The following is a 9,920-nucleotide window of genomic DNA, read 5'->3' on the forward strand; positions in this document are numbered from 1 at the left end:
AATTAAACTTAAATAATGTACAAATTACATATGTGCTTTACAAATTAAACATCGTCTTTTGATTTAGTACATTTAGTATGAATAAAAGATACTACTATATAGAATCATCCTCCTTGTTGTATGATGTTTTTGTGTTTTTCTTGATACATATTTTTTTCTCAATATATTCATTATCGTCTTCAACTTTTTATTTCATTATCCATCCTATGTAATAAGAGTTTTTTTTTAAGAGAATACCTTAGTAATAATAAATACACACTATAAACAATATAGGATATATAATATAATAAGCATTTACAAATACAAATTTGAACACATTGCTAGAAAAAACATAATTTAGTATGATAATGAACAAACATTAAAATCTAAATGAACATCTGTCAACATAAAAATGAACCAAGTATGAAAAGTCAAACAAACATCTTTTAATACAAGAATGAACAAATATTAAAATTTAATTGAGCATTTTCTGATAGCAAACAAGTATTAAAATAAAAACAAATACTCCGTATCTTTTAATGTGAGAATGAACAAGTATTAAATTAAATAAACATGTTTAGGTACGAGAATGAACAAGTACTAAATTTCAAATGAACGTCTTTCAAATGAAAATAAACATGTATTAAATTTGAAATGAATGTCCTTACATGTATCAAGTTTAATTAAAATTATATTAATACGAAAATGACCATAAATAAAAATAAATTCCATCTAAAATGAATAATTACATTAGATTTAATTTACTAGCCAAAATTCACCAAATAAGAATTTTTGTTTAAGTATTAAGTTATAATAATTAATAATTGACGATTCAATTTCATTAATAGATTGATAATTTGTCTTTATATTTGAATATTATTCCTTCTACAAATGAGCATGAATTCCATTTAAATGAACATTTACTGTAGCTTAAATTTACCATCTAAAATTCTCCAATAACCATTTTGATTAAAGAATACTCGATGATTGACGTTTTAATTCCATAAATCAAATTTATAAATCTTTAATTTTAGTGATTTATAATTTGAATATTATTTCTTCTACAATTGAACAATAATTCATCCTAAAATGAACATATACTATAGATTACAGTTCATATATAGTCAAAATTCACTAAATAACAATTTTAATTAATGAATTGAAATAAGCAATATTAAATGATAATTGAGGTTTCGACTCCATTATTAAATTGATAATTCATCTTTAGTATTAAATTTGTAATTATTATAATTTGAACATTAATCATTCTACAAATGAACATGAAGTCCATCTAAAATGAACATTTATAATAGGTTAAATTTACACGAAATTTATATGAGCAACTATTAAAATGTGACTGACCATATATTTACATGAGAAGAAGTATATAATGAAATTCAAAATTAAAATAAATAACTGACAATTTATTTATGATCATGTATCCAAATGAGTATAAGTGTGTATCAAAATTCAATTAAGATTCTCTATTTCAAATATGAATGTTTCATGATACTGAAATTTCGTAGAATTAAAGAAAAAAAAAAATTAAAGAAGTATATATAAATGAACTTTATATAAAAAATTTAATGATAATCTATTATATGTAAATAACCATATATATTTATATCATAAATGAACATCTATCAAAACAAAAATGAACATCTATCAAAATAATAATGAACATTTTATCAAAAATACAATTCGTAATAATCCTATAAAATAACAGAAAATTACAGCAATTGTACATTGTTTTCAACTTTCTTGTCCAACAATCCTACAATATGAGAACGCAACATAATTTAATTCAAAAAACTAGAAAATTCTATACTTTAACATAACTTAACTATAATAACATCACTTCTTACCAATATTTTAATATTTAGAAAAAAAAAAAATATATCAAACATTAATAGTATAATTCATCCAACGTTTTAAGATTTCTTTCTATGCTTTGACAATTAATTTGGGGAAAAAATTTAGGGTAATGAAATCGATATTTAACAATTATATGAAAATTGTTGAATTGGAAAAAAAAGAAGAGAAATTAGTACATCATCAATGAATTTGCGTCGACGATAAAGTTTCGGTTAGTGGTGACGTGAATAGATTATGATGAAACTCCTAAAAGGAAAAAAAATGAAGGTTTATATAGAGAGATTGTGAAAAGGATGAAGGTTTTTGGAGAGAGAAAATGGAGTTTTTTGGAGAGAGAAAATGGAGGATGAATGCTTTTTGGAGAGAAACAATAGAGGATAAAATTTTTAGAGAGAGAAAATGGAGGATGGAGATTTTTAGAGAGAGGAAATGGGGGATGAATTTTTTGATGAGAAGCAGTAAGATGAAGATGGTGATGTATAATTTTTTTTGGGAAATTCTACGCTTTAACCCTCGGGTGTTCGAAATTCTACGCTGTGCCAATGGTTTTTGAAATGTCTACACTGTAACCCCGAGGTCTCGTTAGTAACTTTGTTGTACCCTTGTCGTTAAGTTTCCGTTAGTAAATTTCCGTTATCTTTAAAAAAATAAAAATTTAAAATTTAAAAAAAGAATAGAAAATCAAAACCACCAACCCAACCACCCCCAACCAACTATTGCAACCCACGACTAGCCCTACCCCGTCCCCTCGAGCGTCGGCCGCCACTCAGACCCCCTTCCCCAGTGTCGGCGCCGCCGCAATGACCTTCCCCTTTCCCCGTAAAACCTCGTGTAACCCCTCCCCCCGCTCTAAAACGCTTTAAATAACCTCCCGACTGCCGGAAAACATCGAGCCACATCTCCCTTCACCGTTGTCATAGCAATTCGCTGTTGTTCCTTTTCTCTTTCTCCGCCCTAGCCTCCTTGTAATACCCGGATATTTTATGATTTTATATATTATATTTTATAAAAAAAAAAAGGGAAATTCTACATGGTGGCCTCCTACTTTTAAGTTTTCCACGTGGGAGACACACTTTTTTCCAACTCTCTCAAGTGGCACTATGGTTTTGCAAAATTATGTATAGTGTCCTTTTTTTTAGTTTATGGCTAACTTTTATAATTAAAATGGTTAACCTTAGGTTTTTTGGTTTAAAAATTAATTAAATTATATTTTAAAATAATAAAATAAAAAAAAAAGAATTTTTTTTTAAAAAAAAACATCCCAAACCCAGGACCACCCTCCCACCACCACGTCCACCCACCCACCACCACGTCCACCATCCACAACCCCAACCCCCATACACCACCGGCGCCCAGAATCCCTTATTACCGCGCCGGCGCCGGCGGCCTCGTCCCCCTACCCACTGAACCCACCATGACACCACCTGAACCCCATATCCCAAACCCGAAATCCCCAAATACCCAACTCGAAACCCCTTAAAAACCCTATCCCACCACTTTAAACCCCAAATTAGACCCTCCCCCACCCTCGAAACTCCGACGCCCAAGGTTTTGAGGGTGGGAAAGGTCCTTATTTTGGGGTTTAACGTGGCGGGGGTGGGTTTATTCAGGTTTCGGGTCGGATATTTGGAGGTTTCAGGTGGTGGGTTTAGTGGGTAGGGGGACGAGCTGGGTTGTCGGAATGGTGAAGGTTGTCTGGGTGGCGGCGAAGGGTGGGGGAGGGCTGGGTTGTCGGAATGGTGAAGGTCGCCGCCTTCCGGGATGGTGGTGGTGGGGAGGGTGGTCGTAGGTTGGGGGTTGTGAATTTTCTTTTCTTTTCTTTCTTTTTTTTTTTTAAGAATTTGATTGTGGTTAACCAAAAAATCAAAAGGTTAGCCATAAAACCTAAAAAAGGGCACTGTATGTAATTTTACAAAACTTGGATGCCACTTGAGAGAATTGGAAAAAAGTGTGTCTTCCACGTAGAAATATTAAAACCTGGAGGCCACCATGTAGAATTTCCCTAAAAAAAAAGTTATTTTTATTTATTAAATAACTTTCCTAATCTCATATTTTTTATTTTAGAGTTCGGAAAGTTTTAAAACCCTTTATAGTTTAAATAGACTCTTTTATTAACACCTATTTATATTAATAAACCCTTATTATTTTAATTGTTTTTATTCTTTTGCCGTTTGCTCGTCACTTTTGTTTAGGAATGGCAACGGATCGGATTCGGGTCGGATGTGGCTAAATCCGAATCCGATCCGTTTAGTAAACGGACCCTGGACTTGGATCCGAATCCGAGTCCGAATCCGAAAAATCCGAGTCTGAATCCGATCCGACTCGTAATTTTCGGATCCGAATCCGGTCCGTTTATTCGGACCTCCGAAATGGTCCGAATATTTTTTTTTTTTGTAATGTTATATACCTATAATTGCTTGTATTGTCATACCAATTAAAGTATAAACATAACATATTTAAATTATAAACTAAGTTACATAACAAAATTTTGCTACAAAACAAGCAAATAATTGTCCCAAGTTATAGAGCACATACTTATACTCTCGGATTCGGACTCGGATTGAACTCCGTCGAACTTTGCGTAGGGTCCAAGTCCGATCCACCTCCTATTCGGATTCAGATCTATTTTATCGGATTCGGATTCGGACTAATTTTAAACGGATTCGAATCGGATTTTTTCCTTCGTATCGGATCGAATTCGAATCGAACTCGGATTAAATTGCCATCCCTACTTTTGTTCTTCTTTTTTGGTGCTTGCTCATCTCGTCACTTTTGAACATTCAGAATCTTGATTTTATTATCAAGCAATACCTCAAGCTATAGTGATTAATTGATTATCATCATGATTTATCACTCACTGTGGAATTTGTGTGTCATCAAGCCTTTTATATACTCATTAATTGTTGGACGTGAGTTTCGAGTGGCGTACAACTATTTGATTCAATTATTTTGCTCATCACTCACTGTGGAATTTGTGTGTCATTCTACTTGAAGTGTTGGAGTATTTATTTCATATTTCGTTCTCAATTGTGTCTCATTGTTTTGGTATTCGTGGGAAAGGTAATCACACTTTATCAATTTGGAGATGTTTGATTGTATTATTTATTATGTGTAATCACACTATATTTTTGAGATGTTTATATTTTCGTATTGTTATGTGTGATATGATTTATTATTTGTACTCTTTGTATATATGTTTAATTATTATGGTATTATATGATTTGAATAGATTTGAGTATCGTATTATTTATTTTTGTTGTATATATTGATTGTACAATTATTGCTAGGGTTTTAATGTTGTTGTTATAGGGAGTATTGTTTTATCAAGGTTTTAGGGTTGTTAATGCAGAGTATTATTGTTGGGTTGAGATATGATTATATTTGGGTTATTAGTATGTATTTTAAGAGTTGAGATATTATGAATCGAATTGTTATGTTATTTGGGAACATGTGCCAATATTGAGAATTTGTTATCATGTGAAAGATTACTTGATCAATGTATGAGATCAAAAGGTTGAGATTATTATTATATTCTTGGTTTGAGGCTCGGCGTTATAGACCTTAGTATGGTCTATTAGTACTTGGCATGTTGGTAATGAGATAATGATCATGAGTTAAGAATGAGGTACAATCTTTACTATTTGTTTTTTTTTGGTCCCCTACAGTGGGAATTGACCCATATGTTGTAATCCCCCGTATTTTTAAATATTTTATAAATGAAATTTTATTTTATTTATAATATTTATTTGTACTTTTCCGGACTTTAATTACAAAAGTTTCAAATTATCAATATTGGTCAAAAATTATTTTAGCACAAACTATTTTATGAACATATGTTCTACAATTCATGATCATACAAACAAAGCCTAGTCCATTTCATTTACCTAATTGGCCCAATAATTTTATGAGGCCCAATCTTCTTACTTACCCTACAACATTCTCTCCTATAAATACCCCATTAATCCCCAAAAATTTCCCACACCAAAAGGTTAGTCTTATTTTCTCTCTCCTTTGTTTTATTAATTTGTATAATTATAATTATTGATTTATGGATTTTGATTTTATTGTTTGAAAGTAATTTAATTAGTATCAAGTTGTATTTTGATGACTAAACTTTATAATTTCAGATTTTATAAGTATCATAATTTTCAGATTTTGTAAATTTTATAACCTAGGGTTTTTAATTATTGAAAATCATGATTTTAGGGTTTTTATGAACAATTGATTTAGGGCTTTTATAGTAATGATGTTTTGAAATTTTGGTGATTATAACTAATGATTAGTTTAACTTAATTCCAGATTATTTTGAACATGTAAATTCGTGTTTTAGTTTTTAGATTTTCGTTCGTTAATATTAATCCCGTTTTAATCCCGATCAGATTCTGAACTCATCCGATTTTGATGAAAAAATAGTGTTTTCCATGTGGAAACAACGTTTTAAGAAAGAATCACTACCTTTGGTAGTGTGCACCATCCTCTCGTGGCCAAATTCAGCCTCTAATGGCCAAATTCAGCCTCTAAATATGATTTTCGGGCAGTTTTTCATTTTAACGAAGTTTTTTTTTTTACTTAAAATATTATCCTTGAGTTTGATTAATAAAATTAATTATGTTTAAAGTTAATTAAACATAAATATATGTTTTTATTGAAGTTTTAAGTGTTGGAAATAGTTTCTAAGTACTACTTTTAATGTTTTATAAAGAGGGTTTAATCACCCATTAAAAAGGGAGATTTTTAGGGGTTTTTATATAATTTTCAGATTTTTATTAGACTTTGAACTTGCTGTAATTTCATGTATAAGAGTGTATTTTAAGGTTTTTATGAAGAAAATTTAAAGAACTATATATAAGCCTTTAATTTTAACTAAAGGGAAGGTTTTAAAGTGTTGTTTGATTTGGATTTTGAAGGTTTTAAAGTAAGTTAGTATTGCTGTAAATTTGATTGATTGGGTATTGATTGAGATGTTATTATTTGGCTTAGGAGAGGAGTTTATTGAAGGTGATTTCTAGTTAGTAAAGTGGCATACCAATTCGTTTGCTCAAGGTACGTACAAGTTACGAAACCTTTCTTTTAGGTGTATATTTAAGGACGACGGATCGAGAACTTAGTATCATGTATAGGGATGACTCAGTTAAATTGTTTGGTTATACATTGTGAATTTCGTATAATGTGCACTATTTTATATTGCAAGTATTATTTGTGCTCTAATTATGCAAGGTGCGCTTAGAGGCAAAGGTATATTATTGGTGTAATGATTAATTTATTACTCATTCATGATTATGCAAGCAGGATGAGTAAAGGAAGAATTTAAGTCTTCTAAGACGAGGTTAAGGTTTTGGGGTGCCTTATGCACTCAAGGTGTTTATACACCGAGGTAGTAAAGGAATAAATAATAAATGTTGCTTGCCACTAATAAATCAAGAATTGAAATTGAAAAGTTGTTTTACTTGATTGAATTGATATTGGATTGATTGTATTGTTATGCATATGAGTCATCACCAAGTCTAAACCTGTAAATCACGTAAAGTGCAAGATGGATGAGCAATAAAACTCTGGATTGGTGCACTTCTGGAGTAATGACAATCAGGGGTTGGGGTACATGGGGTATTAGCCGTGTACTTTTCTCGAGGCCGTCTGATCTACGAGTCTCTTATTTCAAATATTTTTCAAAACTAGGAGTTAGGTGAGATCTCATACTAACTACGGTCACGGAGTCGCGCCCGTGGTCGTTGGATGTTTATTGATGTTTCCGAAAGGAGGCATGGGGTTTTTCTTTTATTGATGTTCCAAATGGAGCATGGGTTGGACAACCTTGTCTATTGCGTAATCCAATGAATAAAAATAATGATTTACTTATTATTAATTAATGGAGTCTTAGTAATATAAATAGTTGAGTCGTGTGTTGAGTCTATAATTTAATGATGCATGATGATTGATTATTAGTAGCATGTTATGGATTTCTTAATTTATTTTGCAGCTTGTATGTACTCAGCTTTGCTGATTGCGTGCTTTGTGTGTCTTTCTTTGGTCATGGCCTTCGCCTTTCAATGACCCTATGACGATCCAATTTTTACACTTGTAATATTGGGGAGCAGAATTACCACAGGTTCTTACACATGTAGCATTCATCAGGGTTGTGGGATCTTGAGTAGAGAGTTGATTGTTTGCATTTTATTTCTTTTGCAAGTTTGAATTTATTTTAATTCGATTTTATTTGACACTAATTCTTTTGGGTTTGAATTTATTCGAACACTGGAATTTATCACTTACTACTTTTATTGGGTTTTGAATAAGGGCCTTAATGGTTCCAAGTTGTATGACTTAATTTGGTTTCATTCGTTGGTTTTGAAACTTATTTATAACTGATTTAGTTTTTCCGCTGCTATTTTCTGATAAAGCCTTAACGTTTGAACACGTGGCGGTAGCACGCCAGTAATTCTCTTGAATGTTGTTCAGGGTCCTCACAAGTTTAAAGAGAGAATTATTGGGGTGTTACATATGTGGTCTGGTTCAAGGTGTTTTCTAGTTATTGGGAGTATTCAAGTTTTTATACTTGTTGGTTTTATTCGAATTACCCATGTCCAAGGCTAGGTATAGAACAATGAGCATGGCACACTTATGGGATATATTGAGTAAAGGTTCGTATTATTATTCGAGGTTGAGTTGTTAAAGGTTATTTTCAGAGTACAATGTGTAATGTAGTTTCGAACTACATTGTTTAATTGAGCTAGTATGGTCTATTATTCAATTATACTCTATATTCTGATTTGTGGTGATTACTCAGCTTTTGCTGACGTGTGTGTTATTTTGTTTTGCTACTTGTGTTTGCGGCCATGTCTTTTTCTTATGGTGGCCCTGCGACGATCTATTTTGGAATTTGTCCTTAATGGTGAGCAGTCAAGATTTTCTAAGCAGGTTGATCAAGTGGTCGTAGCTAAAGGAGCTCAAGTGTTTCGATTAGTTTGTTATAACAAGTTTGTAAAGTTGTATAAATAGCTCACTTAGATTTATTGGGTTGTAATTATTGGGATTTTTGTAAGCCTTAACACTTGACAGGTTGTTAAGTGTGGCGGTAATACCTCCGATTTAGGTGTATGCTTCCGCAATTTTATTTAAATGTTGTCTATTTCTCATTTATTTATTGATTATTATTAGCTAGTAAATCGCGGGTGTTACACTCCTGCTGTCGGAAATCGAAGGTTAGTGTTAGTGTTAGGGTTTGGGATTTGGGGGATGGGATTCACTGAATTTCGTGGTGTATTGGTGGGGAAAGGGGAGGTGGTCGGGGTAGCGCCGACGTTGGGAGAGGGGAAGGAGTCTAGGCAGCCTACGCTCCGGGGGAAGGGGGGCGGGCTGGCGGTGGCAACGGGCTTACCATGGGGTGGGTTTGGTGTTTTTTTTTTTAATTTTTTTTTATTTATTTAAATTGTTTATTTAATTTATGTCTAACGGAACTATATTAACGGAGATTTAGCATTAAGAGTACAACATAGTTACTAATGGAACCTTGTGGTTATAGACATTTCAAAAACCATGGGCACAACGTAGAATTTCGAACACCTGAGGGTACGGTTATAGCGTAGAATTTCCCATTTTTTTTATTTTTTATTTTTTACTTCTACACAAAAATTTCTTTACGGAGTATTTGTTAGATGGTGGATGGGGGTGTAGGCGTGTAGCCGTGTAGGTATAGACGTATAGTAACCTACACTTGGGTTTAGATATAATTACCATAGATCGTTTAAAGACCTAACTCATTTATTTATTGGATTTATTTGACCCATTTATAACGAGCTGGCCCAGGTTAATCTCTGAGATAAACCTTATCTCAGGGTAAAGTCGTCATTTTGCGTTTAAAAGCAAGGGTGATAATGTCCAAAGCAAATAGACGGAAATCCGCAGTTAAATTGTCGTCAAGTCCGCTGACATACCCAAACCCAAGTTTCTTCTTCTTCAATTTGACTGACTTCTTCAATTGATCTGATGACATTTTTTTTGTTCTTCTATCGAGCAAAAATTTAAATGTTACTTCTTTAATTTAGCTAAAACTTTGTGTTTCTTCTCTA

The sequence above is a fragment of the Chenopodium album genome, chromosome 9 (assembly GCF_948465745.1).
Source record: "Chenopodium album chromosome 9, dcCheAlbu1.1, whole genome shotgun sequence".
Lineage (NCBI taxonomy): Eukaryota > Viridiplantae > Streptophyta > Magnoliopsida > Caryophyllales > Amaranthaceae > Chenopodium > Chenopodium album.